The sequence below is a fragment of the Apis mellifera genome, linkage group LG3 (genome assembly GCF_003254395.2).
Source record: "Apis mellifera strain DH4 linkage group LG3, Amel_HAv3.1, whole genome shotgun sequence".
NCBI lineage: Eukaryota > Metazoa > Arthropoda > Insecta > Hymenoptera > Apidae > Apis > Apis mellifera.
The window spans coordinates 910,014-934,796 of record NC_037640.1 but is presented as its reverse complement, the minus strand read 5'-3'; the positions used below and the strand labels follow the sequence as shown (position 1 = coordinate 934,796).

Here is a 24,783-nt window from a genome sequence, read left to right as displayed (position 1 = left end):
ATCTTGAAATAAAATTAGCTTATCTATCGCCAACGACCATACCACGTAGGAACTACTGGTTCTCGTTCGATCACCAAAGTCAAGCTACGTCGGGCACGGTTAGTACTTAGATGGGTGCCGCTTGGGAACACCGTGTGTTGTTGGTTTCTTTTTTTTCTTCTCATGTATTTTATCATTATTTATTAATTTTTATCATTTTATATACTATTTCGTATATCCTGAATTTTTTTTTCATTCTTTAAATTGTATAGATTTCGTTAAAAACACTGTGCAATGCGATATTATTGAAATCGATACGATTGTTTGTAAATCTTATTCCTTTTCCAATACTTTAATGTTCCACAATTTAACAATAAAAGAAGTATTTTTAGAGAGAGATAAGTTAAACAATCGCCAACGACCATACCACGTAGGAACTACTGGTTCTCGTTCGATCACCAAAGTCAAGCTACGTCGGGCACGGTTAGTACTTGGATGGGTGACCGCTTGGGAACACCGTGTGTTGTTGGTTTCTTTTTTTTCTTCTCATGTATTTTATCATTATTTATTAATTTTTATCATTTTATATACTATTTCGTATACCATAATTTTTTTTTCATTCTTTAAATTGTATAGATTTTGTTAAAAACACTGCGCAATGCGATATTATTGAAATCGATACGATTGTTTGTAAATCTTATTCCTTTTCCAATACTTTAATGTTCCACAATTTAACAATAAAAGAAATATTTCTAGAGAGAGATAAGTTAAACAATCGCCAACGACCATACCACGTAGGAACTACTGGTTCTCGTTCGATCACCAAAGTCAAGCTACGTCGGGCACGGTTAGTACTTGGATGGGTGACCGCTTGGGAACACCGTGTGTTGTTGGTTTCTTTTTTTTCTTCTCATGTATTTTATCATTATTTATTAATTTTTATCATTTTATATACTATTTCGTATACCATAATTTTTTTTTCATTCTTTAAATTGTATAGATTTTGTTAAAAACACTGCGCAATGCGATATTATTGAAATCGATACGATTGTTTGTAAATCTTATTCCTTTTCCAATACTTTAATGTTCCACAATTTAACAATAAAAGAAATATTTCTAGAGAGAGATAAGTTAAACAATCGCCAACGACCATACCACGTAGGAACTACTGGTTCTCGTTCGATCACCAAAGTCAAGCTACGTCGGGCACGGTTAGTACTTGGATGGGTGACCGCTTGGGAACACCGTGTGTTGTTGGTTTCTTTTTTTTTTCTTCTCATGTATTTTATCAATATTTATTAATTTTTATCATTTTCTATGCTGTCTCATACATTGTAAATTCTTTTTCATTCCTTGAATTTTACAAATTTCGTTATAAAAATATATTGTACAATAATATTATTGAAATCGATGCGATTGCTTGTAAATCTTATTCCTTTTTTAATACTTTAATGTTACACAACTTAACAATAAAAGAAGTGTTTCTAGAGAGAGATAAGTTAAACAATCGCCAACGACCATACCACGTAGGAACTACCGGTTCTCGTTCGATCACCAAAGTCAAGCTACGTCGGGCACGGTTAGTACTTGGATGGGTGACCGCTTGGGAACACCGTGTGTTGTTGGTTTCTTTTTTTTCTTCTCATATATTTTATCATTATTTATTAATTTTTATGCTATCTCGTATATTGTAAATTCTTTTTCATTCTTTGAATTTTACAAATTTCGTTAAAAAAATATATTGTACAATAATATTATTGAAATCGATGCGATTGTTTGTAAATCTTATTATTATTCCAACATTTTAATTTTCCACAATTTAACAATAAAAGAACTATTTCTAGAGAGAGATAAGTTAAACAATCGCCAACGACCATACCACGTAGGAACTACTGGTTCTCGTTCGATCACCAAAGTCAAGCTACGTCGGGCACGGTTAGTACTTGGATGGGTGACCGCTTGGGAACACCGTGTGTTGTTGGTTTTTTTTTATTGTCTCTTCTATATTTTATGCATATGTAATAATTTTTATTTCCGATATTATCTATTAACATTGATAGTGATATTACTCATTAACATTGATATAGAATATTTTTTGATTTTTAATAATGTATTTTATTTATTTTTTTATAAGTTGTGCATTAACAATAATTTATTTCATAATTTACATGATATTTATGCGAATATCTATATCAATAAAGCATTTAACTGATGTGTTTGTATAAATAAATTTAAATTTTTTTCTCCTTTATATAGTAATTTTAAAATTTACATATCTTTTGAAAATTGTGTACTTGTTTAATACATTACAAGATTTTATTAAGTAGTGAACGGAAAAAAAATTGTTTCCTAATATGAATCGATTAATAATTACACATAAGTAATAACACAGTTAACATAACACAATAACACAGTTTAATATGTTTTTATCTAGATTTGAAACAAAATTAATCTTAAAATTAACATGAATTAATTGATGTCGACTAAAAATTTATTTAATTTCTGATTTTATAGTTTATATTGGATTTTTAAATTAATAATTTAATTGAAAATCTTTTAGTAATAAAATAATGAGTTAATTTAATTTAATCTATAACTTTTTAATAAATGTGCGAAATAAAATCTTTATAACACTATATATAATAATAATTTTGATCACATAAAAAATCATCGAAATGGAAAGATTTTTATAAATATTTATGCAACTAAAAATATATATTATTAATTTGATATTAATCTAATTAGTCTTAGAAAAAAAAAATAGTTTAGAAAAGTAAAAATAAAGATCACAGTCAGAAAATAAACCGAAAAATGTAGATTGAATACAAAGAAAAAAAGATCCAGAAAATAAATCATTTACGATTACATAAATCATTAATTCCAAACTTTATTTTAAATTTTTCTACAAATATAATTTATTAATAATTTATTAATTAAAATTTAATAATTTAATAATAATTACAATGTTATATATTGTAAATAAAGCATTATTTCATTTTATCATAAATATAAATAATTATGTAGGTATAAATAAAACAACATTAAATGTAAATATATATATATATGGTTGATTGTTGATAAAGCTATTTCCAAAATAATTTTTAAATTTTTTTCTTTCAGAAAGAAAATACTTCTTTGTTTTTTTATTTTACTTATCTTTTTTTTTATTTTAATCTTATATAATATAATATAAATTCTATAATAATTAAATTATGCAAATAAAATTACATATATATAATATAAATAAATAAAATTGATCGATATAAATAATTCATAAATCAAAAAAGCGAATTTAACAATATAGTATCAATAATAACAAAAATGATTGGAATAAATATTATTTTTTTATAATTGATTTTTATATATGATTATATATGATTTATATATAATTTTTTTCTAAATCTGATACTAATATAAATATTATATATATTATAAATAATTATAAATAATATGATCGTTACAGTACTAGTATAATATGAGATATTCGAATTCGAGCGATCATCATTGTGTTAGTATAATATCAGTGAAAAGCTCCAACGATTCTAAATTATCGCTATCAGTGAAATATCGATGTGAATCACAGATTCAAAGATTTAGATATCGGACTACATATAAGATAATAAATAAAAGATATATAAAACAAATGATTAAATATAAATCTGAATTGATGTAAGAAATATATGAATTAATATAATAAAATAAATTAATGAAAATAAATATAATAAATTAATATTAAGAATAATAAAATAAAAAAGCGAATTGAAATATATAAATTTTTTAATAATATAATTTAAAGCAATTAATATATTAAAGATAGTAAATAATGAATAGCATATTATTCTAAAAATCCATTTAAATTAACTAAAAAAATATAGTGAAAATAGAATCTCATAAAAATTTTCAAGAAATAGATAATATTGTATAAAAATTATGTAAATTTAGATGTAAATTGTGCAAATTAATTTTGTGGAAACTATATAATTAATATGAAATTTTGACAGATTAGGGAAGAATAGACTTTAAATTTAAAATTTTTAGATTTAGAATTATAGTTTTAGATGTAGAATATTAATTTTCAAAATATTAATAAAAATTATTATGCAATATATTGAATTCTGCATAAACAGATGTTACAATTAAGTTATAGTACAGGTTATCATTGCATTGTCGAATGTAACATAATTAACTTTATATTGCATGTATTTTTATGATAAAAATATGGAAAAAAAATATATTGAAAAAATATTTTGGCTGTTAATCTACTTAAAAATGAGCATAGTAATAAAATAAATAATAAAATTTTATTAGAAAATGTCATTTATTGCATTTTATGATTGTTCTTGACATAAGAACTTTGTACATATATTATGTAGATATAAAATCAAAAAAAACAAAAAAATCTCCACTTTTTTTTGCTTTGGAAGATGGATATAAACTGTTGCAAAGGAATATCATTATCTTCATTATTATAATCAGTAGAGTTTATTGTTTTTATTATTTCTTCTTTTCCATTGCTAGAGTTATCTTTTGAATCATTACTATCTGATGGTATATCATACATTGATTCAAAAAGCATTCTTATTTTTTTTTCGGATCCTGTATCTTTTTGCACCCATGCGGAAACACATTTTTGAAATTTAAGTCCACAATTGGAAACGGAATGCAATAGAAGGTTAATAATACAATATAGCGATATTAAATTTAATAATCAATAAAAATCATTATTTTTGATTATTATAATTTTATAATTATTATTATAATCATTATAATTTTGATTATAACTAAGAAATATTTTTTCTATTATAAGTTATATTTTATAAGTTTATTTATTATAAGTTTCATTTTGAAATTACATTTTCAAATTAATTTATTATTGACAAAGTTGAATACGACAGATTTTTTCTCTACCATGGATAGCTAGGAATACCAATATATTAAAAAAAATTATAGTTAATAAAAATTTTATTAAATTACATAATTTTATTATATATTAGATTATTATTATATTAGATAACAATTATATGCATTTAATTTTTTATATAAATATTGCCATCAATTTTTTGAATGAAATGATATATAAATCCTCTATTATTAAATAATTATATGTGAATACTTATTTACATATGATCCATTCTCAAATTCAGAAATTTTCAATAATTAGAAAATAATAAGAAATCAAATTTTCAATTCACACCTTACAAAATTTTGTCCAATTGTGTTGTTCAAAAATTCGATCTCATATTTGACGCTGTTATTATTTCTTTATATTTCTATATTCATTACTTTCGATTTTGATATATATTCCCTATGTGCATATAAGATTCATATCTTAATAACTTCTCTTCGTTATTCTAATTATCTTTATCAAATATTTTCATTTATTCTATCAAAATTTTATTTCATTTAACAACTTTGTTGTATATCTTGCTTTATTGACGTCTATTATTTTAATTCTGAATTTTTTATTTTTTTGAGGTACGGTCATCTTAGTATATATCTGTTGTTTTCTATCTATCAAGTATCACAAAATATCATAAATCCTGTAACTTTTATAAAATTTTTTGAAAATTTTTAGCTTTAAAATTGATTTAAAATTGGATTAAAAAAATTTATATATTTCTCAAAAATTGAAAAAGTTACGCAGTTTTTATAATATTAATTTCGATTGAATTTTATAAAGATTATTTTTAGATATATATATTGAAAATATATATTAAATATAATTAATATATCTAAATAAAAAATTATGTCTATAATTTATAATTATAGACATAGTTTTTCTAAATCACATGATTTAAAGAAAAGAAAAAAAATAGATCGTTTTAATAAATAAATAAATTATTATTGAATAAAATTATTGAATAAAAAAAAAATTTAAAAAGAAGACAGATTTGCAAAATATATTTTTAACTCACTTTTTCGGAAAATTTTTACAGACAGAATTTTTTAAAGATTGATTTTTCCATGCATTCATTTTCTATCATTTTATTTCTCTGTATCTTTTACTCATCTTTCTATTTGAAAAGAATTCAATCACATCTGCCCAAGTGTGATTAAAGTGATTTTGAAAAGTGATCTACATTCTATATTTATATCTAATCTTCACATGAAACATTCAAATATTTTTTTAATTAAATTAATATTAATTAATTAATATTTTTTTATATTAAACATTTCTCTTTCGTATTTCATTTTCGGCATTTAAATTTGCTATATTCATTTAGCAATTGCTTATTTTTAGCTTTACAACCTGTTTCTCTTTCATGGAATTAAATAATAGAAGATATCAAAAAAAAAAAAAAAATTAATAGAAGATATCATAAATCATTGTTGGAAGATATATCAAAACAAATATAAACACAAATAATATAATCATACACTTAGACATAAATTATTTATTGATAATCTAACTAAAAAAATTGCTATATAGAAATTATTATATAGCATACAAATTTATTTATTAAATATTTTATATTTTAATATTAAATTTATTGTTAAATATTTATTCATTAATTACAAATTAATATATAGTATTCTTAAGTGAATTCTTGACTGAACATAGCAATCGTTTTTCTTAGTAAAATCTAATTAAATCACAAATATAAACTATATTTTTCAATATAAAAATGTTTATAAAATAAATTGAATTAATTAAAAAAGATTTTTCTATTTTTAAGAAAGTCATAGTCAATATAAAGATATACTATACATAATAAGATTTTTACTACAATAGAGAAATAAATTAAATAAATTTATTTAAATAAATTAAATAAAAAGACTATAAGAAAAAAAAATCATTATAATCATTTATATAAATAAAATCAATAATAGGATTATCAAATGTAATATTATAAATTTTAAAATTAATTTTTAAAAATTATAAAAATTAAAATAGTTTTACAAAAATGCGTTAAATAACACTAAAAAAACAAAAATAATTTAAAATTTTAATAAAATTTTATAAATTTTAATAAACTCAATTATAACTAACAATATGAATACTCATTATAAACCTCATTATAAATTTAAACATAAATAATTTAAGAATAAACAATAATTGCAATATAATTACAATAATTACAATAATTTCAACAATAACAATAAATACAATTGACAATAAACAATAATAATAATAATCAAAAACATAATAATAATAATAAACTATAATAAATATGTAATTAAATATAAAAATAATATGTAATTAATAATAATAATAATAATAATTAATAATAAATATGTAATTAAATATAAAAAAAGCATATTCAATTTATATTCAAAATAATAACTTAGAAAAAATACAACTCATCATGAATAATAAAATCAATTAATCAAAAAAATTAGAAGAGAAAAAAATGTTAATTTTTCCTAAAAGATATATAATATAATCTGCTCATTCTTCAAAAATAAACCAAATTTGATTCACATAGCATTATATAAATTATCATAATATATTAAAAATATTAAAATAATTGTATTTAAATAATATTTAAAACAATTTAAAAAAATTATATAATATATGTATTTCTATATAGTTCATAGTTTTCAATTATTTGAATTTAATATATGAATTTAATATTTCCCAAACACATTGAAAATATAAATATAACAATGATTTCAAAGAAAGAAAAAGACGAAAATAAGTTTATCAATTATATATATAGCTATTCTTCAACAATTAACATCTTATAATCGGCAAAATATATGAAAAAATTCTAAGAAATGAATTATTATTATATCTCTAACAATATAATTCATGATTTAGATTTAAATAAAGATTCATTTAGATTTAAATTATAAATCAATTTATCATCTGCTGCTAATATAAAAATACAAAAGTATATTGGAACAAATTTTATAAATTTAAAAAAAGTTTTTAATACAATATGGCTGAAAGAATTTTTTTATAAATTCATAAAAACAGCTTTCTCAATCATTTACATAATTCTATGTAAAAAAAATTTATTAGAAAAAAAATTAAAACAAAATCCAAAAAAATATTTTAATTTTTAAAAATTAATTATAGTAAAGAATGAATTATCTTAACTATTTTTTAATTATTTAATATATATTTATTATATATTTTAGAGACATGTTAAATCTATTTGGTATGAACAAGTAAAAACAAATTATCAAGAAAAAAGAATCCAAGCTCATATGTACAAAAATATGTAATAGAATTTAATGTAAAGAAGAAAAAGATTTCATACAAATTTATATATATAAATAAAAAAGTCTAAATTTAAAAAAATTTACTTAAATTAATATAAATTAAATTAAAAATACACATGAATTTCTTTAAGAATTTTGATATAAAATTGTTCATTTACAAGCATTTGATATCATCAATTTTCACTTTTATGAATATTCTAATTCAATTATAATAATAAACACAATATAATGAAAAAATAGAAATATTTAAAAAAAAAATGTTTAAGAATTTATATATTACAGAAAATTTATATTAAACTATATAAAAACTTATTTTATTTTAAATTAAAATATGAAAGATATATATACATATTGTGTATTATTATATATACATAAATGTATTATAATAAATATATATTATATAACTATTATAAGTAAACTTATCAAGATTCCTTGATTACATGTCCATGTACTATTATAATTATATTTCTTGATTACATGTTCATGTACTATTATAATTATATTTATTTAATTATAAACTTGTACTATTATGATTAAATTTAATAAGGTTATGATCTTTCTTTTATTATATAGTCACAGTTTAAATTCGTTTTAAAGATTCAATTGTTCGAATAATTCTATCAATCCATCTATTGATTTCTATTCCATCTCTGATTTATTCAATCAATCCAATATCTATATTTACCTTAACAAAAATAATTACAATACAAATTTCATAAAAAAAAAAAAAAATTAAGCCAAATGCTATTTTTTCTTATTCATTGAATCGAATTAAATAATTTAGATAGCATTGAAATCTTTTAATCTAGTGCAATAATATTTGACTTATCAGATTCTCATAGATGTGCAATGTGTATATGTATATAGTTATATACGGAAAAATTTGCATGTTAAATAATAAAAAATTTTTGTAATCAAAAAAATTATATATATTATATATATGTATATATAATTGTAATTGAACATTGAATCATAATGTGATATAATTTTTTTTAATAATTACATCATAAAATTTAATAATTATTAAAATGGTTATATTTAAAATAACTAAAAACTAAAATTATTATTTATAACTTTATTATTTTTTAATTTATGATTTTATTATGACTTAGTTGTGTGTATTATGTTTATTTAATGTATCAGATTTTATTTTTATATTATTAGTATTTAGAATTATATGTTAAAGATACTTATTTTTAATATATAAAAAAAAATTGGCTACTATTATTTACTACTATTTATTTACTGAAATAAGTATAATAACAATTTTTATTGTTATTGATATGATATACAGTGCGTTATCAGTCTTATAATACTTATTTAAAATTTTTATGTAAAAATATATTTTTAATATTGATTAAACCAATTAGTTTTAAGTTAGTAAAAAGAGAAGTCAGCATATATCATAAATACAATTTCAAATTTATATCCCAAATATATCCCAAATTATATATTAAATTTATATAATATAATATTATATTATATAATTATTTAAGTTTGTATCATAATATCAATTAATATATTCAATTAATAATAAATCATTTCAATATCTGCTATATATAATTGTTCATTATTCATAAATCACAATCAAGCAATCAATTCTTCTTTCTTTTATGATCGTTAATTTAATTTGATTGCAGATTATAGAAATATAATTTTATCGCGCCATAAGTTCAAAATAATGAAAATCGAAAATAATATAAATTTACAAAAAAAATAATTTCGTATTCAAAAAAGGAATCATTTACAGAAAGAAAGAAAAATGAATTTAAACTAATAGCTTAATGCTAAATAATTACTTAATTATGATATAGTAGATTAGAATATTTTACAATAAAAAGAAGAAAAATAAAAAAATACAATATAAAAATAATTAGATAATATATATATATATATATATATATATATATATATATATATATATATATATATATATATAAATAATTATATATATGTAGATAATATATGTATGTTTATATATTCTTTACACATGTTGTTTGTTTAAAATTTATTTATAAGTTAGTTTCTATGACAATTATAATTATAAACTGACTTCGTTTTTGTTCATAATTGCATAATTTGCATATATTAGTTCAAATTTAGTATAAATCATCATATATATGAAATTTTTATCGGATTAATCCTTTTTTATTGAATATAATATATTTTTATATATTGTATATTAAATATTATATTTTTATTATATTATTATTATTATTATTACTATAAGTATATAATTCATTATATTATTTTTTTGTGAATATCTCGGAAATTAAAATCGATAACAAGCAATCAGCAATGATAATATATAAGGAAAAGTTATTTAGAATGTTAATAAAAATTCTTAGAATGTTAATAACATATTTCAAAGTTATCAAAATTGAAAATTTTGTAAATAATTATCAAAGTTTCTTTTGTATCTTAGTAGATGCAATAAAATGATGCAAATTTTTGTTTAAATTTTTTTTAATATCGTTTTTGAGATATCTGTTAAAAAGAAATTTTAAACTTTTTTCGAAACCGAATTATGATATCAACGAAAAATGAGATTATATTAAAGATTTATTATCGTATTTGTGTTCAGAGTTTCATGAATTTTTAAATTCTCTTTCTAGATTTTTTTAACTTTTTGTTTAATTTTCTTGATAATTTCATTTTTCTTGTATTTAAGTATATAAAATATTTAGACGAAGATGATAAAAACGAATGATTAAAAAAAAAATAAAATAATGAAAATTTCATTTAAAAATTTATTATCATTTATGAAAAATTCATTTTTTGTTATTGACAATTAGAAATTGAAAATATTATTGAATACGAGTTTATCGAAAACAAGTTTAGAATAATTTAAAAAATGCAAAATGCAATGAATCAAATTTCCAAATTTTTATCCAAATTTATAATAATTAACCAATATTTATCCAAAATATTAGTCATTCACATTCATTTCCTGCCTTTCCTTTCTATTTCAATATTCAACTATTAATTTATATATAAGAAAATAAAAATAATACTACTAAATTGTAAAAAAATTTACTTAATTTTAATTAGTTTTTATTTATATAATTTAATAAATATTAATAAATATGAAATACTTTAAATATATTACATAATAAATTTTTGTTGATAAGTTAAACTACAATAACTGGATTATAATACTAGCTATAATACTATAGCTTCTCACTCTAATTCTGTTTAACTTCATCTAATGCTAAGTTAAATTGTTTATAATTTAATAAATAAACTTCCGTCAACATTTTTGAGTATCAACTTTTGTATTTGTTTCTTTCTTCTAAAATTAATCTTCCGAAAATATTCTACATTTTTATTCAGCAATATTTTGAATATAATGGATATAAATGTATATGGGATATCTTTGGAGAATTTATTCTATAGATCAAAACAAATACCAAGTTAATATTTAAAAATATTGGTTAAGACTTATTTATTAAGTTATAAGCAATTTAACCTTGTACTGGATGAAGTGAGACGGAACTAAAGTGAAAAAACTTAAAAGTGATCGCACAGTGAGGATAATTCAATAGTGTATTTTAATTTATCTAACAAGATACACAAATGAAAAATTTATTATACATGTATTTAAAAAGCATCCAACAACATATATCAAAATTATACAATATTTTTTAACTAATATTTTTTTAAATATAATATAATTATTTTTATATAACTATAATTATTTTTAACTAAATATATATAATATATAATAAAAATATACAAATGCTGTTATAGAGTTTGAAATTTGTAAACATGTACCTAACTAAAGATCTATGTACATGTATTTGTAAACAAATAACCTTTAGTGTGTTTCTAACAGTACTTGTGAACAAACGGAAAAATTTAACGTTTATCTATAATTAAGAAAAATGATTGGTAAGAAATCAAATAAATGATTTAATTATTGTTAAAAAGTACATAAAATATAGAAGGGAAAATATGCAATGAAATTACTTTTTAAATAGAAATAAATCAACAATTCATTATAATAATATTATAATAAATAAATATAATAGTGATAAAAATATTCCAAACAATATATATTGTTATATATATTGTTATATATATATATATATATATATATATATATATATATATATATATAGATAATAAAAAATCCATTTGTATTTATTTCAAAATTAATGATTGCTATTGATTTTAATAAAGAAATACATGCAGAATTATGTATATATCGAAGAATTTTATGGAAAAACAATTTTTATGAAAAATTTCATAAAGAAGTTGTGTATTAATAAGAAAAATAACTATTAGATTAAAATTCTCTAAAAAATATATAAATAAGAATATGAATTTTTGGAATAAAGTTATTTTTTTGGATGAAAGTAAGTTAAATGTATTTGGATCCAATGAAATAGTCAGGAGAAAATTAAATAGATTTAAGTTAAGAGTTAGATTTAAAAAATCTAAAATGTGTTATAAAATAGCAAGATAATGATGTAGAAGTGTATATCCGTTATCTTAGTTATTTTATATTTATTAATGAAATAATGGATAAGAAAAAATATTAAATATTTTGAAAAAAACATTAATAAATAGTACAGAAAAATTGGATATATTAAGAGATTTTTATTTTCGCAAGATCATAAACATAATCTCAAAATAGTGCAGTAATGGCTATCAACATAAAATATATAATGTTTCTCATTCATTATCGAATCCATCTCAAAATTCTGATTTAAACTTTATTGATGAAAATCGATAAAAAGCTTTAAAAAAAGCATAATGCAATGCAGAATAAAATATTTTATTACAAAATTAATTAACAGTATGGAAAATCTTAGAGAAATTATTAAAACTAAAAATATATATTTATGTTTGTATATTTAAAAATCTTATATATCATATTCTATAGATTAAATGAAAACATGAAAATATTTTATAAATTGAAGCATTGATATTTTAAAATTATTAGAAAATGATACTAAGTATTAGAAAATGATACCAAATGATACTATAGCAAGACATTTTTTGCAAAATTTCGAGTCTTAACTTTTGAGTTAATAAATTCTTTGTAAACATTGTTTTTATGTAAAATGAAACTATTTATAAAATTTTAATCAAATCGATCGTGACATATTTTTAAAAATACAGTCAAATTTTTAATAATATAGAAAAGTTCTTGAATCTCAGAACTTTATAATGTAAAGTTTTATATTGTCTTATTGATAATATCAAATCTAAACATAAAACCAATATTTTAATTGGTTTTATCCTTCATTTGGTAGATTTTTTAAAATACTGATAATTAGTAAGAAAATTGAATTTTTCACAAAATTTTATATTTAAATTCTATATATGATTTTTAGATTTATTAGTAAAAGAAATTACAAAAAGCTTAACTTCCTTTTTGAAAATTTATTAAAAAATTTACTAATTTTTTATTTGGTTTAGTTTAAATTAATATTTATCGTTATTTAAATTTAAATTATTTAAATAATAATCATGCTATATATCTTCCAAACTTATAATATATAACTTATAATATATATTTAACTTATAATATATATATATTTCTTTTAATTTTACAAAGAAATAATTTTAAATAAATTTTGCAATTTTATCGATTACTTAATATAATATATAAAATATAAATTAATATAAAATTTAACTTCTAAATAAATAAATAAATAATTATATTCGAAACTTTAGATTAATTATTAGTTTTATGTATTAAAATAAAATTATATCATATCTATCATCAATCGAGATCATGTTTCATTTAACATCATGTTTCCAATAATGATATTTCTTTCGATTTTCTGATTTCATTTCAAAAAATTTCAGAAGACAAATATCATTTAAATATGTTTAAATTTTTCAGACATTATGAATTAAAACAAAGAAATTTTCATAAAAAAAATTTCTCATAAAAAGAAATTTTCTCGAATTAAATAATTGCTTTTAATATATGCATATTATATACAATAGATGTTGAAAAATAAATGCAAAGTATAAAGTAACAATATGAAAATAAATAGAAACTAAAAAAAACTGAAATAATCTGATTTAAGTATAAAATATGTATGAATAATCAAATTTTTTATGAAAATTTGAAAAATATCAAATATTATGATTTGAAATAATAATTATATACATCAATTAATGATTGGAAACAGTTTTTAAATATCTTTTTGATATTAAAATTTATAAACAATATTATCTTTTAGAGAATTTATATTTTTAAATATAGATTTTTATTCCGAAGATAATTTTTCTATAGAAATGATAAAATCATTGAATAAAATTATAAAATACATAGATTATAATTATAAAAAGTTGACATTAGGATTTAATTAATATTTTTCTGTAATAGATTTTAAATTTTTATATTAATATTTCAAAGATATATTATTCAAATTTCTATAAACAAGTTAAAATTTTTTTTATAGTTCTGTTTTATTACCAGAGTAAAGTCTTATTAAATATTTTTTTTTCTTTTTTTTTTTATGCCAATTCATAAAATACTGTCAAAAATATATTTAAAAAAATTCAATTGGAAACAAAAATCATCCTCTGTACAGAAAAAGTGATCATTGTTTTTCCATTTTTTCAGGAAAAAGTTTTGATTTTGATCATCATGTTATGTTATGTATTTCATCAAGAACAAGTAAGTATACAAGAATTTAAGACTCAATACATAAACGATATGACGCGAAATTATTTTTATATCTACTTACTATATTAGCACTATCTACTTAGTATAGTTTGTTTAAATGTTTATATTTTTATATATTATATTATAAAGGAATATATATAAAAATATTTAAAATTGGTGTGTTTAGAATTAAATACAATATGGAAACAAATAATAAAACGAATCTATTCACTATTTCAAAATACTTATTATTGACTTTGAATACATAAGGATGGAAGATAGCATATCTCTATATATATAATGATGTTTTCCAGAATCCAGAAGTAAGTATATTATAATGTATGTATTAAAAATTAGTGCAAAAAGTAATAAAAGTTTTAGTAATGTAAATGTGATTTTTTTGTTTTGTTGCAGTTTAAATGATTTTATATATATATGATTATATATAAAATCATTATTATATATATATATATATAAAATTATTAAATTAATATATTATTTTGTAAAATTTTCTTTTGAAACAAGTTAATTTAGCACATAACCTTAACCAAATATAATTTAATATATTTTGATTTTATGAAATTAAAAAATAGAATTTATATATTTTATTTTCTTAAGAATAAATCTAAAATTATAAAAAAAGTTAATCTATTGCAATAAAATGAAAAAATTTATTATATATATATTTATTATAGAGGCAATTTATTATTTATTTTAATCAAAGAATCTATATTTTGTTTTAATTAAATAATTTAAAAAAATAATTTTAATTAAACAAGGAAATTATATATATTTTTTATATAATTTATTCAACATTTTAATAATTATGTGTATTTATAATTATTATAATTATATAATATTATATAATATTTAATATTATATAATTATATAATATATATTAAATTATATATTATATAATATATAATTATATATATTATTATAATTATAATTATTATAATTATTATAATTATATATATTTTTATAATTATGTGTATTTAATTATAATAAACTTTTTGTTACTTTCTATATTCAAAGATTTCTATCAAAAATGTAATATATAATATATGTATAAATATATATATAAGATATAAATTTCATTTTATAAATATACAAAAATAATATAATATAAAATGGAATAACAAAATAGATCAAAGTGAAAATTACAATATAAGAATAATTATATATTATAACACATAATTATAACATAATACATTATGTAATATATTTTTATTGTCTAATGACAATCATTTATTAAAGACATACATTGATAAGAGGTTTTTTGAATAATTATTTAATAATAATATGTAATTAATAATTAATATATGTATTTGATTTTATAATCAAATAATATAATTAAGTAAATTTATAAAAGTATTACAGAACTGTACATACAAAATTCTTATAATTTATAATTTAATTAATTTTTTTTTTAAGGTTAATTTTTTAAGTATTTGTTATGATATAAAATTACATATGATAGAATTAATATTTAGAAAATATTATCTAAATATTTATTTATGAATTTATTACGTTATATGTTCATTGCTTGAAATGCAAAAATTATTAAAAATAAAATTAAATTATTTATTTTAATATATAAACATAAAAAGATTTTTTGGAACAAAAATATTTTTTTGTGCAAAAAAAGTTAAAATGAAAAAAATTTATAAAAAATATAATATTATCAAATAAAAGCGATATTTAGAAAATATTAAATTATCTTATTAAATTACTTATATTGTTCTAAGATTAAAATAAATATTTAATATGTAAATACTTTTACTTAAATATTAATATTCAATATTATTTGAACATGTTTGAATATTAATAAAATCTAAAAATGAAATATTCTTTTATTTAAAATCTAGTGTACAAATAAGTATAGTTGTTATAAAAATCTTATTTATGTCTTTACAAATTGTATATATAATAAATTCATATTTTCACATATTATAAATAACAAATATTACTACATAATGATTTTTATTTATAAAATAAAATACATAATATATTTTATAATAATATTATAAAATTATAATCATATATAAATAAAATATTATAATCATATATAACATGCTGCTAGCATAAAATGCTAAGATATATAATATTCACATAAATTATTATATGTGATTTATTTTCAAGCAACTCAAGTATTTTTGATTGAATGAATCAGAACAATTAATTTCTATCTGTCATTATTGGTCTGGAATTTTTCATTTGTTGTTTTTTTATATAGTTGATAACTTTTTCATATAAGTTTTTTAAAGTGAATGCTAAGAATTGTTATTTTATTGTCTATATTTGTATATGTATAATCATCAATTTTTTATTTTTATTTTATTTACATATATTTTTTATATATTTAAATTTATCTATTTTTCATTATTGCAATAATTTTTTATTGTTTATATTAATTTTAGAAATAATATTTTTGTTGTTATTTTATGGATTTTTTTTAATATTATATAATTTTATAAAATTATTAAGATACTGAAAATTTCTAAATTCTTTTTTATTTCTTTCGTTTTTAGAGATCCAAAATAAGATATTTTATTTTTGAAAAATTTTTTTCAAAAAATCATTGAGTAGTAATTAATTTTTATTTAAATAGAAATATAAAGAATTATTTTATTTTAAAAAAATAGAAAAAAGTAATTTTCAATAAAGAAATTTCTCAAAAGTGAAATGAATAAAAAAATTATTTTTAATTGTTCTGATATTTAATTAATTAATTAATTATTTATTAAATATTTATTACTACATTTACAAATGAATGATTAAAATTTTTGTTTGCTAATAACTATTATTGAAATTTAATTTTAATTATTAATAATGGTCAGAATTTTTTTTTTGTTAGGTTTCTAATAGCTATTATTGATGATTTTAATTTTGGAATTTAATTTTGATTACTGATTAGATATGAAAGATATTTCATTTTTACAAAATTATATGGAAATATTTTTTCATTTTTTTGTAATATATTTAAATTTTTCTTATTAAAAATGATAATTTTTTTGTTCAATTCGTCAATGTACCATATATGTTTAACATTAATATTTCAAAATTATAATGACATTTGTATCATTTTGGAATAATTATATAATAATTTTCCCTAAATTTTTGATACATATATATAATTTGAGTCGTTATAAATATAGAGCTTAAAATTGTTTAAAATTTTTTTCATTTTTTAAAATTAAATATAATAAAATTTTGTAATATATTTGAATATTTTCATTATCTTTTTTATATCTTTTGAGATATAGTTCCAAATTATTTGAAATTATATCAAATTTATTTTCTTTATTTGATTTTTTTCAAATAATTATTTTTGCATTAGATGAGAATATGATTCCTTTCTTGATAATAAAAATATTTCGAAATAAACTAAAATTTGTACTTTAATTTAATTAGAAATTATTTCAAGTTTTTGGAGTCGTTGATTATAAAGTAGATAAAACTCAAAATTTTTTAATTTGAAATTTTGAAAAATTAAAAATTTTTAAATGATTAATCCACAGAGTTATTTCTTATGAAATTAAAAGGAATTTATAAATGAAGATAAGTAATTTATAACATAAGTTATAAATTATTATATATTTATTTATTAAATCGAATGTGTATAACATAACACAAAAATAAAAATTAGAAAAAAAAATTAAGATCATATTGATATATTTTTTGTACATTTTCTGATAGTTGTAAAATTAAAAATTTTAGAGCATCTGATGATAATTAAAAAAATTTTTTTTATGATTCTTTTTTTCAATTTGAAAGTGTTATAAGTTTGATAACATTAAAAGTCATAAAAAAATTTTTTTTTATCATTTTTATATCGTTTTTTTTTCATAAAAATTTTTTATATATTTATTAATATATTTTTTAGTTTTCTCAGGTATTTAACTAATTAAAAATAGTGCAGAATTTATTATCTCTGGTTCGTGAATTAAAATTTTATACATGAAGTTATAATATAATATAATACATGGATATAATTATACAAAATTTTTTTCACTTGTTTTTTTCACTTCATTTTTTTTCAATTGTTTTCACAGTTTATTTTTTAAATTCTTTCAAATTAATTCAGTGGTTAAAATATCTAATATATAAAAAAATATTATAAAAAAACTTTGAATTAAATTTTCATGAATGTTATTAATGGCAATATATGATGATTTTCAAAAAATCCAAATTTCGCTTTACTAATAATTCCAATGATAAATGGAAATTAATTTTCATTGAATTATTTTTTTTCGATATTATTTTATTGTCTACATTTCTTTTAAATTGGATGCTTGTCACTTCTATAAATAATTTATATGATAAAACATTTACATAAACATTCAAAAAACTTATTTATGCATATAATATGGATAATTTGAAACAAAAATGAATTTATTGATATCTTATTGTAATATCTTATTAATATTATTAAATTTTTTATTATTGCATAAATAACAGCGTTGAGTGAACAATGTGGATAAAATTATGTTGTACATCTTGTCATTAATATGTGCAACTTTATATGAAATTTATATTATATCTAAATTTTTTGTATTTATTCATAGATATTCGTTTTAGTTTATTTTTATTCGTTCATATTTCGTTCATAGATACTTTATTATTCTTTATTATTATTGTAGAATAAGTGTACAAAATCGAAGAAAAAGTTTCTTTATATGTTTCCATATCCAATTTTTTTTACAGGTATAAGTTATAAAAAAATATCTAAATTTGATTTTCCATCTTTTGTAAATATCTGCTTATATATATTTTAGAATCTTTATCACATCTCTCTTTGCAAATTATATGTCTGTTGGATTTTTATTAATATTATTTTGCATCAAAATCTGTTGAATTGAATTTAACTTAAATATGCTTGTAATTTTATCTTTGGATTTTGTAATTATAATATTTACGCTTCGTTTATCATTTTTATATTTCGTAATGTTTTTATATAAAGTCTGCTGCAATCCTAAATACTACTTTGTTGATTATTTATTTTCAATTAGCAATAACAGAATAATATCAGTGGACAATTTATTTTAATAACTGATTTTCTGTAAGGTATAATCCTTGATGTATCTTTTAAATATCTTTATATAATTAATTTCTGAAATATGTATTTCTAGCAATAATTCATATAGCATAAAACAATGCTTTTGATGAAAAAAAAAAAATCAAATCTCAAGAAAAAAAATCAAATCAAAAAAATCAAAATCAAAAATGAAATTCTCTTTAAAATTTTAGTATGTATACTAGTATGTTTAATATAAAATTTTAGTATATTATAATTGATTTTTAATATGTTGTTTTAAAAATAATCGATACATTTTTTTTTACGAAAAAATTCATACTTAAACATTTTTTTGACGAAGCATTTCTATTATAATGATTCTTTTGATTATGAGAAATTTCTTAATGATTATGAGAAATTTTCTATCAATCATTATTGTTTGCAAAATCTGAATGATTTAAATACTTTCCTCTTTTATCTATCGGCATTATTTTTTACATTTTAATTTTTTTTTCAGAATCAAATGTGTTTATAATAGTTTCTAACATAAGGTTTAACCAATTATCATTAATGCTGTAATCAAAAAATCGAAAAAAATTTCTAGATATCTTCTTAGATTTTTCATATCTTTACGTTGTAGCTGATATATGCTTATAAACTTTATTAAAAATAGTGATTAATTGTTCATCAATTCATTAAGTTTTTGTGCAATTCGTAAACAAAAGTTTCTAATAAAATGATATTACAATCATGTTTTATATAACTTTGTTGAAAATATAACTTTATTTATATTATATTATTTAATATTAATATTTATATTATTTATTATTATTTATATTATTTAAATTTTTATTTTCGCAAAATAATAAATTGTAAATAATATTATGAAAATGTTGTAATTAAAATTGTACGGCATGAAATAAAGCCAACTGAACTTCATAACATGCGTCATTCTTTCTTATATTCATTCACTTCTTTGTTTTCATATAATTGTTGACTATTAAAAGTCATTTTATAGTATCAAAACTTTAAAATAACATTCATTATAATACAATTGCTATTTCTTCATAAAAAATAATTTTTAACAAATTTGTAACATATGTCTTTTTTCTAGACACGCTTTATCAATTATTTTTATATTAATAATAATTACAAACGAAGTTTGATTTATTTATATCTTTCTTTTGCGCTGATATAAACTTCTGCACGTATATATCTCTTTAAACTCCTTCTAATATTGATATTTGTTACATATGTAGTAATACATATATTTTTATAATCATTTCTGCCATTGATGTTGATGGATAATGATACACCTTATTGTTCAAATATTGCCAAAAAAAAATTTATATTATATATTTATAAAAATCATGCTGCGGTCAATTCATTTATTTCGAAAAGTATTCTCCAGATGAATGAAATTTTTTCCAGGAATTTCGAAAGAACATTTTCGAAAAAAATGTTTTTTATATATTGGACTGTTATTATTTAGCTTATTGAAAAGTATATATAACAATAAAATTATTACAAACATTGACTCATAAACTGATAGACCAATGAATTTGTATCGAACTGATAGACCAATGAATTTGTATCGAATTTGAAATGCAAACAAATTTTGTGCCTTGTTGTTATTACAACAATCTTCTCGTATAAAAAGCGCTTCATCTGTCTACAATACGTATTTCCAAAATGGAGAATTCTGTTCCATTTTTCCCAATAGCTAGAAATTCGAGTTGTTGAACATAATTTTGGTGATACAATTTTTATACGTAATTATTCTCTTTGAGAATATAATATACTATCATCTTTCCTATTAGTAATGTGATGATTTAAATACTATTCTTAATAATATCAAGCTATAATGTCGCCTTTTATCACGTTAGATTAATTACAACTCGCATATTGAAATATTTGATATTCATTCATAATGATAATTGTGAATCCATTAAAAATATTGGTAAGCCTTCAAAATTTTTAGATTTTTTAATGATAAGTAAAACTTCTGCAGTGATATAAGTTAAGTTTTTGTATATCATATAATATCTCCTTTTATGTTATTCGTGTTGAACACGTTGTAACATTTCGATATCGATATTTATTAGTATTTTTGTTTCTCTTGATAGATAATGATACATTCTTCAAATATTTCTTAAAAAAAGAATCCAATTCAGTGTTCATAAGGTTTCGTCTAAATATCTTCGAACATTTCTGGTATTATAATCTGATTATATTGGATTTAATTATATTGGAAGATCATATTTTTCCAAATCTCTAATGTAATTTCTTTCTGAAGTCTCGGAAAAATATTTTCTACATATAATTATATTACATATGATGTATATATTTGATCATTTAACCTATTGTAATACATAAACAATAGAATCACCATTGTGTTAACTCATAAAGTGATAGACCAGCAGATTTATGCATGGACAAAATGAATTTTTTTCTATGATTATGCATTATGATAATTATAGCATTTTTTTCACTCAAAAAGCGAATATTTATATATTATATGTATTATATGTATTTTCAGAAATATTATTGTACTTTTAACTAACACTAATAATTCGTTCATTGAATAATTTTAGGATTTGAATTTTCTTCTATGATTATGCATTATGATAATTATAGCATTTTTTTCACGTAAAAAGCGAATATTTATATATTATATGTATTATATGTATTTTCAGAAATATTATTGCACTTTTAACTAACACTAATAATTCGTTCATTGAATAATTTTAGGATTTGCAAATTTTAAATCTGCATATATCTATACTCTTTGAATATGCACTATACTATTATAATTAGCATTACAATAAAATGAAGATATTAAACAAGTATTTTTTTTAAATGAATTATAATTAATAATTAATTAATAATCATATTATCTTGATATTCAACAATGATTACCGATATATTTGTCCATTTGTCTATTTCTCGTCGATATAATGATCTGATAAATTATCTATAGACTAATAAAAATATATAGATTAATAAAATTGTATTATTTATAAAATAACTAATGTTATGAATAGCTAATGTTCGAAATTTCTTGATATCATTATTGGTTAATTATTAACAAGTTAAAAAAATAACTAGTTAAAATTTCAAATAAAGTTACTTTAATTAATAATGTTATTTGAAATGCTTTGAAATAAGAAGTTAACTTCAATATTGAACTAATTAATCGAAATTATTCGAAGAGCTGTCAACTGTAGCTACAAATAAAAATTATTTAGTGCAATTATGATATCAACTTAATTTTATCGAAGGTATCGAGTAAGTCAGAAATAAAAAATTTTTATTTATCATTATTAATAATAAATAAATTTTATAATAATATAATAATATTAAATTAATTATAAATAAAATTAATTGTAAATAATAATTTTTTTTATATAATATAGTATAATATTATTTAAATCATATTTATTAATTTTAATAATATATTATATACATATATATTATATTTTTATATTTCATTTTATTTACATTATACCATTATATTTTTTTCTTTTTTTTCTTCTATCTTTTCCTCTTTTATTATATTCTCATAGTTTGTTCCATTCTTTTTACAAAAAAGTGTCTTTTGATGATGTAGCATATATATAAAATATGATTTAATTAGAAAAAATATAAATTAGTAAATTATAATGTATTATAAATTATTAAAATTAGTATGAAATTTACAACACCAATATTTATTTTATTAAAAACTTTATTTTTTCTATTGCTGCGACATTTTTAAATTTGTATAACTTTTAAAATGATATATTTTTGAAACGTGTTATAACAAAGCCTGTTGTTTTTTGTATCATTTATTATTATCGTATGAAAAAGTCACTTCTGACGCTGAGAAAGCCAGCAATTTGTTGTATTGATAAAAGATATATTTCAAGAATCTTTCAATCGGAACACTGATTTTTAAAATAATTTGCCTATAAATAAAATATTATATATTAATATATATATATATATATAAAATATGTATAATATATATAATATATAAAAATATTTATATATTATAAAATTATAAATATAAATAAAACTATATATAAAATTCTATATTTATTTATTAAGCAAAAAATGATATATTAATTTTCAATGTTTAACTCATAATCTTCGATTTTGGTTAAAGATTTTTTTCAAAATCAAAAAAATTTTCACTTATTGATGGAATTTTTTTGTTTTTGATTATTTTTTTCTTTATTTTTGAATTATTATTTTTTTAAATTTGTTTATTAATATATTTTTTTACTATAAGTGTATTGAATCATTTATTTTTAAATCGGAAGTGCAATGATACTATTATTGCAGCATTTATCGAATATACAATATATGTCTCGAGAATAAAAAATTCTTCAAACCGTTTCTCCACGTTTTGTAAGAGGGCAAATTAGTGTACAATATGATCTATTTTCATTGATTCGTTAATATCCTCTTCTATATTAAAATATATAACAATAATAAATCATAAAAATTGTTGATGACATATATTTTAACTGTTTCTTGGTATATATCATTATTTTTAAAACATTTTTGATGTCGAGGATTTTGTATAATTAAATTATCTTTTTTTTGCACGACAATATTTAATGTCATGCATGAAATTCAGCCTGCTCAAATCATAGCCAATAACTTTTTCAATACATTCAACAAAGTTTGACTTTTCTGCTGTCTTTCACATACGTTATATTATATTATTATGTATTTGAAAAATAATTTCATATGTTTGGATATTCTGAACGAGAAATTAATCACATTATCAATAATAATAATGACAATTTTTTATAAATTCAAATAAAATTCTGAATGTATGTTTTGCGATAATTTAATAATTTTGAAAGAATATATTCTTATAAATCAAAGATATACATTACAAGCATTATGGATTTACGTTTAAAATTATGTGAAATCCAGTGCATTGTTATATCGAAAAAGCTTTTTTTTTTCCTGATCAAATTTCTGTTGTTACAAT

The 24,783-nt window shown here is 18.2% G+C and overlaps 1 long non-coding RNA gene, 5 other non-coding genes and 1 pseudogene across 8 annotated transcripts in view; all 7 read left to right on the top strand.

Annotated features, from left to right (window-relative positions):
- Positions 1–24,783, top strand: part of LOC100577185 — a 171,611-nt gene that overhangs the window by 49,591 nt on the left and 97,237 nt on the right. The window lies entirely within an intron of this gene.
- Positions 29–146, top strand: LOC113218700 (annotated as a pseudogene).
- LOC113218680 lies at positions 393–511 on the top strand. The gene has a single exon (XR_003304461.1). It is a non-coding gene; the product is annotated as a 5S ribosomal RNA (ribosomal RNA).
- On the top strand, positions 757–875 carry LOC113218679. Its single transcript, XR_003304460.1, has one exon. It is a non-coding gene; the product is annotated as a 5S ribosomal RNA (ribosomal RNA).
- LOC113218678 lies at positions 1,121–1,239 on the top strand. Its single transcript, XR_003304459.1, has one exon. It is a non-coding gene; the product is annotated as a 5S ribosomal RNA (ribosomal RNA).
- LOC113218694 lies at positions 1,489–1,607 on the top strand. Its single transcript, XR_003304476.1, has one exon. It is a non-coding gene; the product is annotated as a 5S ribosomal RNA (ribosomal RNA).
- LOC113218706 lies at positions 1,845–1,963 on the top strand. The gene has a single exon (XR_003304487.1). It is a non-coding gene; the product is annotated as a 5S ribosomal RNA (ribosomal RNA).